We start from the raw sequence: 16,238 nt of genomic DNA on the forward strand, positions 1-16,238 counted from the left end.
TATATGACCATAGAAATCAGAATTCTCACAGAACACTCCAAAACCTGGAGGGATCAGATAGGGAGAAAAAGTAAATGTTTCATCTTTATTCACAAATGTATATGTTAGCAAATTGCTCATAGCTTAAGAGAAAAGAGCAAAAGTTTTCTCAACTCTGGAAAACCAAAACACAAAAGAACTAACAGTGTTTCAAACAGAAAGTCAAAATTATGATCATCTCATTATTTCACTCAGTCCCATGAAATTTATGGAGAAAGACCAACACTACAAAAAAAAAACAAAACAAACAAAACAAACTGCCCTTTTTAACTGATGAAGGAAAATTACGTTTTAGTTTAACGTAAGTACACTATAGATATTAAAGCCTTTTTTTTTCTTTCGTATAGAAGCCTAATGAAGTTCAATAATGTATCCAATCTAGATCATATAAGCAACACTACTCTCTCAAGTCTGCATTTTTGACATGGCTCCTAGTATGGGAATTGTGGGCCACATCTACATTCCAAGGACAGGGAGAGTAGCGAGGAGCCTTCTCTGCCTGAGTCCAGCTCACCTGTCAACCAGTGGTCACATCCTCTCAGTAAGCTCTAACACAGATACACTGACCTGGACCCTGACACATTGACTCCTTCACACAAATGTGCTCAAATGCTCATAAATTCACTCATTTCAGTTCAGTTCAGTCGCTCAGTCATGTCTGAATCTTTGTGACCCATGAATTGCAGCGTGCAATTCATGTCCATCACCAACTCCCGGAGTTCACCCAAACTCTGGTGCATCGAGTCGGTGATGCCATCCAGCCATCTCATCCTCTGTCGTCCCCTTCTCCTCCTACACCCAATCCCTCCCAGCATCAGAGTCTTTTCCAGTGAGACAACTCTTCACATGAGGTGGCCAAAGTATTGGAGTTTCAGCGTCAGCATCATTCCTTCCAAAGAAATCCCAAGGCTGATCTCCTTCAGAATGGACTGGTTGGATATCTTGCAGTCCAAGGGACTCTCAAGAGTCTTCTGCAACAACACAGTTCAAAAGCATCAATTCTTCGGCGCTCAGCCTTCTTCACAGTCCCAACTCTCACATCCATACATGATCATAGGAAAAACCATAGCCTTGACTAGACGAACCTTTGTTGGAAGTAATGTCTCTGCTTTTGAATATGCTATCTAGGTTGGTCATAACTTTCCTTCAAGAAGTAAGTGTCTTTTAATTTCAAGGCTGCAGTCACCATCTGCAGTGATTTTGGAGCCCAGAAAAATAAAGTCTCACACTGTTTCCATATTTCCCCATCTATTTCCCATGAAGTGGTGCGACGGATGCCATGATCTTCGTTTTCTGAATGTTGAGCTTTAAGCAAACTTTTTCACTCTCCTCTTTCACTTTCATCAAGAGGGTTTTGAGTTTCTCTTCACTTTCTGCCATAAGGGTGGTGTCATCTGCATATCTGAGGTTATTGATATTTCTCCCGGCAATCTTGATTCCAATTTGGAACCTGGAATGCTAGGTCTATGAATCAAGGTAAATTGGAAGTGGTCAAACAGGAGATTGCAAGAGTGCACATCAACACTTTAGGAATCAGTGAACTAAAATGGACCAGAATGGGCAAATTTAATTCAGTTGGCCATTATATCTATCTACTTTGTGGGCAAGAATCCCTTAGAAGAAATGCACTAGCCCTCATAGTCGACAAAGAATCTGAAATGCAGTACTTGGGTGCAATCTCAAAAAAGACAGAATGACCTCTGTTCGTCTCCAGGCAAACCATTCACTATCACAGTAATCCAAGTCTATGCCCCAACCACTAATGCCAAAGAAGCAGAATTGATTGGTTTGATGAAGACTTACAAGACCTTCTAGAACTAACACCAAAAGAAGACATCCTTTTCATCATAGGGGACCTAGAAAGCAAAAGTAGGAACAGGCAAGTTTGGCCTTGGAGTACAAAATGAAGCAGGGCAAAGGCTAACAGAGTTTTGCCAAGAAACGCACTACTCATAGCAAACACCCTCTTCCACACACTAGATGACTACACATGGACATCACCAGATGGTCAACACCGAAATCATATTGATTATATTCTTTGCAGCCGAAGATGGAGAAGCTCTATACAGTCAGCAAAAACAAGACCAGGAGCTGACTGTGACTCAGATCATGAAACTCCTTATTGCCAAATTCAGACTTAAGTTGAAGAACGAAGGGAAAACCACTAAACCATTCAGGTATGACCTAATCAAATCCCTTACAGTGGAAGTGACCAATAGATTCAAGGGATTAGATCTTATAGAAAGAGTGCCTGAAGAACTGTGGATGGAGGTCCCTAACATTGTGCAAGAGACGGTGATCAAAACCATCCCCAAGAAGAAGACATGCAAGCAGGCAAAATGGTTGTCTGAGAAGGCCTTACAAATAGCAGAGAAAAGAAGAGGAGCGAAAGGCAAAGGAGAAAAGGAAAGATATACCATCTGAATCCAGAGTACCAAAGAATAGCACGGAGAGATAAGAAAGCCTTCCTCAGTGTTCAGTGCAAAGAATAGAGGAAAACAATAGAATGGGAAAGACTAGCAATCTCCTCAAGAAAATTAGAGATACCAAGGGAACATTTCATGCAAAGATGGGCTCAATAAAGGACAGAAATGCATGGACCTAACAGAAACAGAAGATATTAAGAAGAGATGGCAAGAACACACGGAAGACCTATACAAAAATGATCTTCATGACCCAGATAACCACGATGATGTGATCACTCACATACAGCCAGACATCTTGGAATGTGAAGTCCAGTGGGCCTTAGGAAGCATCACTATTAATAAAGCTAGTGGAGGGGATGGCATTCCAGCTGAGCTATTTCAAATCTAAAAGATAATGCTGTGAAAAATGCTGCACTTAATATGCCAGCAAATTTGGAAAACTCAGCAGTGGCCACAGGACTGGAAAAGTTCAGTTTTCATTCCAGTCCCAAAGAAAGGCAATGCCAAAGAATGTTCAAACTACTGCACAAATGCACTCATCTCACAGACTAGCAAAGGAATGCTCAAAATTCTCCAAGCTAGGCTTCAACAGTATGTGAACTGAGAACTTCCAGAAGTTGAAGCTGGATTTAGAAAAGGCAGAGGAATCAGAGATCAAATTGTCAACATCCTTTATATCATCGAAAAAGCAAGAGAGCTCAGAAAAAACATCTCCTTCTGCTTCGATGACTATGCTAAAGGCTTTGACTGTGTGGATCACAACAAACTCTGCAACGCTCTTAAGGAGATGGGAATACCAGCCCACCTTACTTGCCTCCTGACAAATCTGGCTGCAGGTCAAGAAGCAAGAGTTAGAACCAGACATGGAACAACAGACTGGTTCCAAACTGTGAAAGGGGTACATCAAGGCTGGATATAGTCACCTTACTTATTTAATTTATATGCAGAGTACATCATGCGAAATGCCAGGCTGGATGAAGCACAAGCTGGAATCAGATTGTCGGGGAGAAATATCAGTAACTAGCCTCAGAAATGCAGGTGACAGTACCCTTATGGCAGAAAGCAAAGAGGAACTAAAGAGCCTCTTGATGAAAGTGAAACAGGAGAGTGAAAAAGCTGGCTTAAAAATCAACACTGAAAAACGAAGACCATGACACCTTGTCCCATCACTTCATGGCAAATTGATGGGGAAACAATGGAAACAGTGACAGGCTTTATTTTCTTGGGCTCCAGAATCACTGCAGATGGTGACTGCAGCATGATTAAAGACGCTTGCTCCTTGGAAGAAAAGCTATGGCAAACCTAGACAGTGTATTAAAAAGCAGAGACATGACTTTAGCGACAAAGGTCGTGTAGTCAAGGCTATGGTTTCTCCAGCAGTCATGTATGGCTGTGAGAGTTGGACCATAAAAAAAGCTGAGCGCCGAAGAATTGACGCTTTCAAACTGTGGTGTTGGGGAAGACTCTTGAGAGTCCTTGAACTGCAAGGAATCAGACAGGCAATGCTAAAGGAAACCAGTTCTGAATATTCATTGGAAGGACTGATGCTGAAAGTGAAGCTCCAATACTTTGGCCACCTGATGTGAAGAACTGACTCATTAGCAAGGACCCTGATGCTGGGAAAGATTGAAGGCAGGAGGAGAAGGGGACGACAGAGGATGAGATGGTTGGATGGCATCACTGACTCGATGGACATGAGTTTGAGCAAGCTCCGGGACTTGGTGATGGACAGGGAAGCCTGGCATGCTGCGGTCCAAGGGGTCACAGAGTCAGACATGACTGAATGACTGAACTCACTGGAACAGTAACATGCTCATATGTTTACTTGCACACAAATATGGTCACACCAGGAAGCTCACAAATTCACTCAGTCACATTACATAACAGTAGCTATGTTCACTCACATGCTCACAGATTTCTTTATTCAAATATTTTCACACTTTTACAAGATCACTTGCACAACAAAATCACTGACTCAGTACTCAGATATATACGAAAATGCATTCACATGATTGAAAAATTTATCTATAGAGATGAGCACACATAAATTTATACTTAAGTGTGCAAATTTACAGCCAGAAAATTCCTCTTGCCCCTACATAGTCTCACACATAGACTGTTGCACACAGATATCCTGACTTACATCCAGATACACATTCACTCACAAAACAGATCAAATATTCACAACTCAAACATGCACTCACATTCAGAAACACAGATGCATGTACACATACACTCTTGACACATTCACTCTTTCACAAAAACATGCTTAAACATGTATTCAACCAAATGACCATTCCAACGAATTCACTCAAACTGAAATACAAATACATACAGTCAGATGCTCCCACTCACACCTTCACTTACACATATCATTCACAATCTTAAAATGCAGACTGTGCCCACATGAATGCATGAATACAAGCATGCTCACATCCATCTTGGAGCTGAAACATTTGCTCACAGAAGAAAATGCACTCATACGTCCTTCCGTGTACACCCATATTTTATACTAAGGTGCTCACTCTACATTAACTAGTTCAAAACAAAGAACCTGATACATATTCCCTTACACAAACATGCTAACATCCAAGCACATGGTCACAGATATGTAACCAGGCAGGCACATTGTGTTTATATGTGCAAACATGTGAATTCATTTACCCATGCAAACTTTTTGTCATAAGCATGCACATGGTCACAAATATAGTTGCACACAAACATACTCACCCATCTATATAAAACAGTTACATTTACTCACACATGGGTATGAATGACCTTATTCCAATATACAGTTGACCCTTGCCTGACACGGATTTCAACTGTGGGTCCACTTATGTGCAAACTTTTTCAATAAATATACAGTTGGCCCTCTGTGTCTATGGGTTTTGAATTCACAGATTTAACCAACTGCATATCACATTCTATACTGATGATCCACGGCTGGTTGAATCTGAGGATGCAGACTACAGGGACAGAGAGGGCTGACTATGGGACTTGGACACGCTCAGATTTTGGTATCCTCAGTGGGTCCTAGACTCAGGCTTCTGTGGATAGTGAGTGACCACTGTAATCACATATTAACAAGGTCACGAGAAAATATACTTTCCCATCCATTATACATGCATATGCCAAGATGATTATCAGACTTGCAAATGCATTTATACAGATGAGCATACATAAATGTTCACTCTAAGCATACAGATAAATATATATCCTAGAGACCACTCTCACCCATGAACAGGCTCACAGAAACACTGTCACAGACAGATGTGCTGACATACCTATACATTTACACATTCACTCACTCACAAAACACTTTAACACTCAAACAGTCTCAGACTTGCCCACCAGTACATTCCCATTCACACACCCATACACTTACATGTGCATATTGACATTCACTCCTTCACACAAACATGCTCAAACATTCACTTAATCACATGACCATGCCCATAGATTCATTCACACAGGGACACAAATGCTTATATTCAAAAGTTCCCACTCACACATTCCACTTATACATGCACATTTTCACTCAAAATCTATGTTCACATAGATACTCACATACAAATATGTTCACATCCTCTATGAAGCTCAGATATTCACTCAAAGAAGAAAATACACTCACAAGCACTTCCACTCATGTTTATGTTTCACTCACACAAATACACTCACCTGTTAACTAGCTCACAACGCTGAACCTGATACACATTCCTACTCATACAAACGTGCTAACACCCGTGCATGTGGCTGCAAATTCAGGGTATACTTGAACACACAAACATTTACAGCAATACCCAAATATTGAAATATGAACACACTCTCAGATGTACAAGGTCACATATTTACTCTCACAAATGGACAAACTCATATATATGCACATGCTCATTTGTTCAGGCTTCTCTGGTGGCTCAGATGGTAAAGAATCTGCCTGCAATGCAGGAGACCCGGGTTAGATCCTGGGTCAGGAAGATCCCCTGGAGAAGGGAGTGGAACCCACTCCAGCATTGTAGCTTGGAGAATCCCATGGATAGAGGAGCCTGGCGGGCTACAGTCCATGGAATCACAGAGTCGGACATGACTGAGTGACTAGCTTACAAATTAACACATGCTGACCAATGTACTCACACATATACACATCCTAACATGCATTCACACTTGGTGGCTCACAATTCACACACATGAAGTGGCCCTAGATAATTCATATTATCATAGTCGTGCACTTAAAAACATACACATGATTATAAATTCACTCACATTCAAGATACACTCATTTCATTTATACATGCACACACCCATTCACTTACCCATATAAAATATCATTGTCACAAACATGATTACATATTGAATTGCACAGGAACGTGCTCACGATCAGCAAGAAGCTCACAATTTCATTCATTTATTAAATAACCGTTACATGGGACTTCCTGGTGGCTCTGTGGTAAAGAATCCACCTGCCAATGTAAAAGCCATGGGTTTGATCCCTGATTCGAGAGGATCCTACGTGCCACGAAGCAACTAAGCCCATGTGCCACAACTTTTGAGCCTGTGCTCTAGACCCCGCAAGCCACAAGTACTGAGCCCACATGCCACAACCACTGAAGCCTGCGTGCCCTAGAGTCCTTGCTCCGCAACAAGAAGTCTGTGCATCTCAGCCAAAGAGAAGCAAGTAGAGAAACACCCTCGCAGCAACAAAGACACAGCACAGCCAAAAATAAATAAATAATATTATTCATGCATATATGTGGAATTTAGAAAGATGATATGGACAATCCTACATGCAGGGCAGCAAAGGAGACATGGATGTAAAGAACAGACTTTTGGACTCAGTGGGAGAAGGCGAGGGTGGGATGATTTGAGAGAATAGCATCGAAGCATATGCATTACCACATGTAAAATAGATGGCCAGTGCGAGTTTGATGCAAGAAGCAGGGCACCCAAAGCCGGTTTTCTGGGACAACCTAAAGGGATAGGGTGGGGAGGGAGGTGGGAGGGAGATTCAGGATGAGGGGGGACACAGTATACGTATGGCCGATTCATGTTGATGTATGGCAAAACCCATCACGATATTGTAAATAATTATCCTCCAAGTAACTAATTTAAAAAATAAAAAACCATTGAATGTACTCCCACATATATGCTCACAAATAACCTTACTCAAATGTATTCACACATAAACAAGATCACACAAAAAACACATTTACCCCAACTACTCAGTATTATGCTAATATGCATTCACATGCCTACAAATTCATTTATACAGGTGAACACACTTAAATATTCATTTTAAGCACACACATTTACACCTAAGAAAACACTCTCACCCATGAACATGCTCACACATACAATGTCACACAGAGATTATGTTGACATACATACACATTCTTGCACACTAACTAAACACACACTGATTTGCCCTCAAACTCAAATTCAAAAACACATACATTCACATGCGTGCACCAACACATTCATTGTTTCACATAAACATGCTGATGTGTGTGTGTGTGTGTGTGTGTGTGTGTGTCTGTGTGTGTGTGTCTGTGTTAGCCGCTCAGTCGTGTCCGACTCTGTGTGACCCCATGGACTGTAACTGTAGCTGCCAGGCTCTTCTGTCCGTGGGGATTCGCCAGGCCAGAGTGCCTGGAGTGTGCTAGCTAGAGACCCCCTCCAGGGGGATCTTCCTGACCGCAGGTATCGAACCCAGTATAGCCCACTTGCAGGTGGATTCTTTACGTCTGAGCCACCAGGGAACGCCCAAGAACCTGGAGGGGTAGCCTATCTCCGTTCTCCAGGGGCATCTTCCCAACCCAGGAATCGAACCAGGATCTCCTGCGTGCAGGCGATTCTTACCAGCTGAGCTACCAGGGAAGCCAAAACATGCCTGATATAGTCACTCACATCCATTTCAGGACCTTACTCACAAGTTTACTCACAAAGGGACTCAGATATAAAACAGTCAAGATGCTTCTCAGATGTTCCCACTCACACTTTCACTTACACATTCTTAATATCCAGAAACATGTTATATACATTGTATACACAAACATGTTTCCATCCACCATAAAGCTCAGACATAGCTCAACAGAAAAATTTGGCTCACATGTACTCACATTCTCATTTTAATCTCACATAAATATGCACATACAAGCTCACAGCTGAGAACCTGACACACATTCTCTCATTCACATGAACATAACTTGAATATTGTCAATAGAGTAATTATGCCACATGGAGTTTAAAGGCAAGGAAGCTGCTTTGTTTAAGACTACTGTAAAAGGGGGACAGAGGACTGTTTGCAACAGGGAAAAGTAAACTCAACTCCATCTTACACGAGACAGATTGAAAATTTATCGCCAACAGGGAGGTTGAAGGAGGTAGTAGACTGGTGAAATTACTAACAGGAACTTCAGGTATTGTGGTTGGCTAATTTTAGATGTCAACTTGCTTGTACAGCATTTCCTGGTGTGTCTGTAAGCAGGATTGTGGAAGAGAGAAGCATATGAATTGGTAGACTGAGTAAAGAAAATTGCCCCTCATCAATGCAAGTGGGCATCACCCAATCCCTTGAGGGCCTGAATAGAACAGAAAGCAGAGGAAGGATGAGTTTGCTCTTTGCCTGAACTGAGACATCCATATGACTCTGTTTCTAAGACATCGGCATTCCTCGCCTTAGGCCTTTGCACTTAGACCAGGATTTGCACCGTCTGCCCTCTGATTCTCAGGCTTTTAGCCTTGAACTGGGTTCAGGGTTTGTCAGGCCTTCTGACTTAGACTGAATTATACCACCGACTTTCTTGTTTTTTCCAGCTTGCAGACAGCAGATTGCATGATTTCTCATCCTCCACAATTGCATGAGCCAATTTCTATAATCTCTTCATGTATATGTATGCCCGTGCTCATGCTCAGTTGCTAAGTCGTGCCTGACTCTGCAACCCTGTGGACCTGTAACCCTCCAGAATCCTCTGTCCATGGGATTTCCCAGACAAGAATACTGGAGTGCGTTGCCATTACCTCCTCCAGGGGATCTTCCCAACCGAGGGACTGAACCCATGTCTCCTGTGTCTCTCTTGCAATTGGCGGGCAGATTCTATACCACTGAGCCACCTGGGAAGCCATAGCTATATCTATCTTATACTCTATAGCAACATCGATATATAGCAGAGAAATATAACTAAGTATATATATAATATATATTATATATATATTTATACACACACATATATAAATGTATAGACATTAGGTATCTGATCTAGTTATCTATACCTATAGGTATAGATACTTGATATATAAGATATGTGTATATCTATCTGTTTCTTGTTGATCCTGTTTCATGTGGAGAACTCTTGACTAACACAAGTTTCAAGGAGGCTGGGAGTGGAACTTGATTAGCTATCAAGAGAGGGGTGAATAACTCAGATATGAAGTATGGGGGGGGATTCTGATTAAACTGATTCTGATTAGGGAGGATCTTGCTAAAATGAGCTTGGCAGCTTGGCAGGTAGATCAAGCTTCTGTAGAGTGAAGAAGAGGACTCAGAAATGGCCTAAGGTTTGATTAAGGAGGGATTATTTTCAGTTCCTCCCCTTCTTCAAGGGAAGAAGAGGCATTCTTTTTCCTGTGAACATATAAGTCCATTTCTCACTCAGTCACCTTTTGTTCACTAAGGAACAGGCTGAAGCGTCTGCTGATATTTGATAGTAGAAGATTCTGCTGGATCCTGCAAGGAATCAATCACTTAATGAGGGAGGTTTCTAAGGAAACAAAAAAGAAAGATTAAGATTTATAGTGGACTATTAATATTTAGACACAGTTTCTGAGTCCAGAAGGATAACCAATTGAAAGCATTTCTAGCCATTGGGCTTGAAGCATGTTTAGATGGTGGAGTGAGGGGATGGCAGTGCTAATCTGATAGATTTCCTAGTTTGCAGTGAATGTTATTCTATGAAGCATAGACATCAGATAGGTTTATGGTAAGCTCATCCACAATCATGATTATTTCCTGGAGCAGAGCATGGGAGATAAAGTGTAATTTCCTGAGCGACCCATGTGGCAGCAGTTTCAGGCATGAAGATCATACATAATCTGCTGCAATGATGAGTCCTTTGAAATTTATATCAAGTTCTCTAGCTTCAGCTCATAGGACTTCTTTTGATCCTATGAAGACAAAGCGTAGACTTCCAATAAGAATCTGGGCAGTCAGCTTTGTGTTCTCAATGATGTCAAATCAGGAGGGTTGGAAAAAATTTGGAAACAGAAGTTTGAGGAGTTGCCGCCAGATATTGAAGCAAACTGGAAGAGCTGAGAATTTGGTAAGGACTGACAAAGTGTATGAGATAGCAGAAGCCAGTCCGATTTAGATGTAGGTCACATAATCACGTAGTTTACAACGACATGCAAAATAGCTCAAAACCAGAATCCCATACCTTACAACGCTGTGTTTCTTTTTAAAAAACAAAATTTCAACAGTCACTTCCTTTTTGGCCAAAGATACTCAAAGTAAGATTATTCTTTGTAATTCTTGTTCTGTTTGATCTGGGATTAGCCATCTCGTGAACTTATCAGCTGAGAGTCTCCAGGAGAATTCAGGAAATCCTGACTCGGTCTAGTGGTGTGGTCTCAAAGTTGTCTAAGCAATGCCATTAGGAGTAAGAATAAGATCATTCTTACATTTTTAAAATGTCTGATCTCACTAGATTTGCTTGCTTATTTGCACAATTCAGCAAGAATGATAATTGACCACAGAGGCCTTTTTAGTTTGCATTGCTGGAACTTTTCATAAGGAGTCTTAGACTGGACTTTGAAAAGCTTCTCGAGGCTAGGAAGCCATGCCAAGAACTCACCACCAGAATTCACATGCAGATTTAGGTAAATTAATCTCTTCTTGAAGTCCTCACAGTATCCTAAGTTTGCTAGGCCTGCCAGGTGGTGACCTCTCCTACTCAGCTCTAAGACTGAGAAAGCTGTAATCCAGGTAGGAGGCCCATTTGCCCAAGAGGACGTTGTAAGCATTGGCTTCATAAAATCACCTTTAATTTCTTTAACTATCTGATCATGTCTGATTATATGTATTGTTTTCAAATGTGATAGTCCACTAAAAGCTTATATAATCAAATCAATACAGAGGAAAGTTTCATATTGAACCTATACCATTCATTGTATTACTATGAAAATGAGAATACTTAATAAGAATATTCAACTCTAGAGTGATCAGGCAGGGAAAAGAAGATAAGTACCTCACTTACATTTACAGCAGTATGATTTACTAAACTATTATGAATCTTAGATTGCTGAAGTTAGAAGAGAAAGTTTGTTCTCACAGAGAATAGAACATTAAGGCATCAGCAGTAGTCCAAACAATAAGCTGTAATCATGCTAATGTGTTTTCACTCAGCCCCATGTAATTCTTGTTCTGTTTGATCTTGTATTAGCCATCTCATGAACTTATCAGCTTCTCCAGGAGAATTCAGGAAATCCTGACTCTGGTCTAGTGTGTGGTCTCCAAGTTGTTTAAGCAAGGCAATTAGAGTTCTGTGCCTCAAGAGTACCTGGCAGAGTCCTTTCAGGACTCCAAGATAGTCTCATTTTGTTGAAGATAGTTAGTCTGGCATGTAGCTGATTGCAAGGGTTTTCAGGGAAGCGTCAAGGTAAAATAACTATGGATGACAAAAGATGAAAATCATTGGTCTGTATTTCTGCTTTTGTGCCAATACCATACTGTCTTGATGACTGTAGCCTTGTAGTATAATCTGAAGTCAGGAAGGTTGATTCCTCCAGCTCCATTCTTCTTTTCAAGACTGCTTTGGATATTCAGGGTCTTTTGTGTTTCCATATGAATTGTGAACTTTTTTGTTCTAGTTCTGTGAAAAATGCCATTGGTAACTATTTACAATAGCCAGAATATGAAGCAACCTAGATGTTCATTGACAGATGAATGGATAAAGAGGTCCTGGTACATATACACAATGGAACATTACTCAGCCATAAAAAGGAACACATTTCATCAGTTCTAATGAGGTAGATGAAACTGGAACCTATTGTAAGAAAGAAGTAAGTATTAAAAGAGTGAAGTAAGTCAGAAAGAGAAAGAGAAATATCATATTCTAACACATATATATGGAATCCATAAAAATGGTACTGAAGAATTTATTTACAGGGCAACAATGGAGAAACAGACATAGAGAATACACTTATGGACATGGGGAGAGGGGAAGAGATGGTGACATGTATGGAAAGAGTAACCTGGAAACATACATTACCAAATGTAAAATAGATAGCCAATGGGAATTTGCTGTATGGCTCAGGAAACTCAAACAGGGGCTCTGTATCAACATAGAGGGGTGTGATGGGGAGGAGATGGGAGGGAGGTTCAAAAGGGAGGGGTGTATATATAATATATATATATATATATATATATCACCTATGGCTGATTCATGTTGAGGTTTGACAGAAAAGAGCAAAATTCTTATAAAGCAATTATCCTTCAGTAAAAAATAAATTTAAAAATGATGAAAATCACCATGGTAAAAGATGGGATGGATGTTCATTATACAATGTTCATTATACAAAGTGATGCAATTGACAAGGACATTTAGTTGTTTCTGTGGCATACAACATTTCTAAAATAGTAACTGGAATTGCAGCTGATAACATTATGCCAGTGTTGTCCTAATTATAAGGCAAAGCAAGCACCAAGATACATCATGAACAACAAAGGCATTGACATTTCTAGGAACTTAATATAATTTCTAAAGTATTTATATTTACATTGGTACCCATAGAAGTATAAATTAGAAAAGGTGAAGCATCTCTTAGTATTTGAGAATGCTTCCTGTGCAACTCAGCTTATCAAATGAACCTAATTATTGTAACATCTCTTTACAAGGTGAAGGAACAGGCTCTTCGTGATTTTCCAGAGGCCTTCTGGGAAATATCAAAGTCAGTTTGAGATCAAGCAGATTTCATTTAGAATTTTATTTGGAAAGACAGAATTTCACAAGTTGTTAGAAATGTCAAAAGATTTGTACAATTTGCTAAATACATTCATGGGTCATGGACTTCCCTGGTGTTGAATGCTTAAGACTCTTCCTTCCGATGCAGGAGACACAGATTTGAGCCCTGGTCAAAGAACTAGGATCCCACATGCGATGTGGAACAACAAATGATGCTGGAAGACTTGAATGTGTGTGTGTGTGTGTGCGCACGCACCGCGCGTGTATATGTGTGCACAGGCACACGCACATGCTCAGTTGTGTCTGACTCTTTGCAACCCCATGGACTGCCAGGCTCCTCTGTGCATGGAATTTTCCAAGCAAGAATACTGGAGTGTGTTGCCATGTCCTCTCCAGGAAATCTTTCTGACCCAGGGATCAAACCCGCATCTCCTGCATCGGCAGGAGGCTTCTTTGCCACTGGAGTCTCCTGGGAAGCCCAGAAAACGTGAATACCTCTGTGTAAATAGAACAGCAACAACAACTGATCACACCTTGCACCATATACAAAGATTAACTCAAAAAAATGAATCATAGACCGAAATGTAAAACCTGAAAAAAAAAAAAAAAAACAGAATTAAAAAAAGAATCTTAGGTAACTAAGAAACTGTTTGGCTATCCATTTATCCAGATTATTGATAAGAAGATTTCAAAAGTAAATATTGAAGGGAATGTGATTGCAAATAGCCTTATCTCTTTTATTTATTTATCTATTAAACATGTGGTTTTAATTTTTATTAAAGAATCCTTGTATAATTTCACTGAAACTAGGAAATGTGGCAACAAAGAAAGGGAAAGTTCTTGCTATTGCATCGAGGGCTTCCCTGGTTGCTCAGTGGTAAAGAACCTGCTGCCAACGCAGGAGACGCAGGTTCCATCCCTGATCCCACATGCCGTGGAGTAACTAAGCCTGTGGCACAACTCCTGAGCCTGTGCTCTAGAGCCTGGAAGCCACAGCTACTAGACCCACATGCTGCAACTGCTGAGACTCACATGCTCTTGAACCCATGCTCTGCAACAAGAGAAGCCACCACAACGAGACACACCCATGTACTGCAACGAGAGATAGGCCCAGTCTCCACAACTAGAGAAAAGCCTGCCAGCAACAAAGAACTAGCAAGCCAAAAATAAATACATAAATAAATAAAATTAAGTTGCATCTACATGGCAAACTAAAAGTCATACCTACGAATCAGTCCTATAAATCAAAGCAAAAACTACATTTTTTTTCTTTAAAAACTTTAACTGCATGTGTAAGCATGAAAACAATGATCTCTTTTAGAAGTAAGACTGCTCAGTTTCTCTTACAAATGAAAGACGCGATAAATCAACAGAGCACAGGACATTATTCTGATAAGACATAGAATCTGTGCCTTCTAAGCGAGATTACTTAGAAGATAAGGAAAAACCTTTTACAATCTCTTATTAAGAGCAAACCTAGAAAAAGTTGCCTTAGCAACTGTCAAATATACAATACAGTATTATTAACTATAGTCACCAGTGCTGTACATTATATCCTTATGATTATCTATCTTATAACTGAGAATTTGTACCATTTTTTGGCTTCATAACTGTTTCATTTTTGTTGTTGTTGCTGTTCAGTCACTATGTTGTGTCTGACTCTGCAACCCCATGGACTGCAGCACGCCAGGCACCCCTGACCATCACTATCTCCTGGACACTGCTCAAATTCATGTCCATTGAGTCGGTGTCTGTGCTAAGTCACTTCTGTCGTGTCCGACTCATTCTGACCCATGTACTGTAAGCCTGCCAGGCTCCTCTGTCCATGGAATTGTCCAAGCAAGGATACTGGAGTGGGCTGCCATGCCCTCCACCAGGGGATCTTCCCGACCAAGGAGGGATCGAACCCCCGTCTCTTACATCTCCTGCTTTGGCACTCGGGTTTCTTTACCACTAGCACCGCCTGAGAAGCCCAAAAGTAGATGAAGGTTTCCCTCATGACTCAGTGGTAAAGAATTTGCCTGCCAGTTCAGGAGACTTAGGTTCAGTCCCTGATCCCAGAAGATCCCACATGCCACTGAGCAGCTAAGCCCATGTGCCACAACTATTGAGCTTTCATTGAGTCAGTGATGCTATCTAACCATCTCATCCTCTGCTGTCCCTTCTCCTCTTGCCCTCAATTTTTCCCAGCATCAGGATCTTGTCCAGTGAGTCAGCTCTTCACATCAGGTGGCCAAAGTATTGGAGCTTTAGCTTCAGCATTGGTCCTTTCAATGAATATTCAGGGTTGATTTCCTTTTGGATTGACTGGTTTGATCACCTTGCTGTCCAAGGGACTGGAAATCATCACAATTTGAAACCATCACTTCTTCAGTGCTCACCCCACTTTATGGTGCAAGTCTCACATCCGCATGAGACTACTGAAAAACCATAGCTTTGACTAGACGGACCTTTGTCGGCAAAGTGATGTGTCCTGATTTTTAATATGCTGTCTAGGTTTCTCACAGCTTTTCTTCCAAGGAGCAAGCGTCTTTTAATTTCATGGCTGCTGTCACCGTCTGCAGTATTTTGGAGCCCAAGAAAATAAACTCTGTCATTGTTTCTACTTTTTTCCCATCTCTTTGCCATGAAGGGATGGGACCAGATGCCGTGATCTTAGTTTTTCAGGGTTTTAAGCCAGCTTTTTCACTCTGCTCTTTCACTTTCATCAACAGACTCTTTAGTTCCTCTTTGCTTTCTGCCCTTAAAGTGGTATCATCTGCATATCTGAGATTGTTGGTATTTCTCCTGGTGTTCTTGATTCCAGCTTGTGTTATTATCC

Source organism: Bos indicus, chromosome X (genome assembly GCF_029378745.1).
Source record: "Bos indicus isolate NIAB-ARS_2022 breed Sahiwal x Tharparkar chromosome X, NIAB-ARS_B.indTharparkar_mat_pri_1.0, whole genome shotgun sequence".
NCBI lineage: Eukaryota > Metazoa > Chordata > Mammalia > Artiodactyla > Bovidae > Bos > Bos indicus.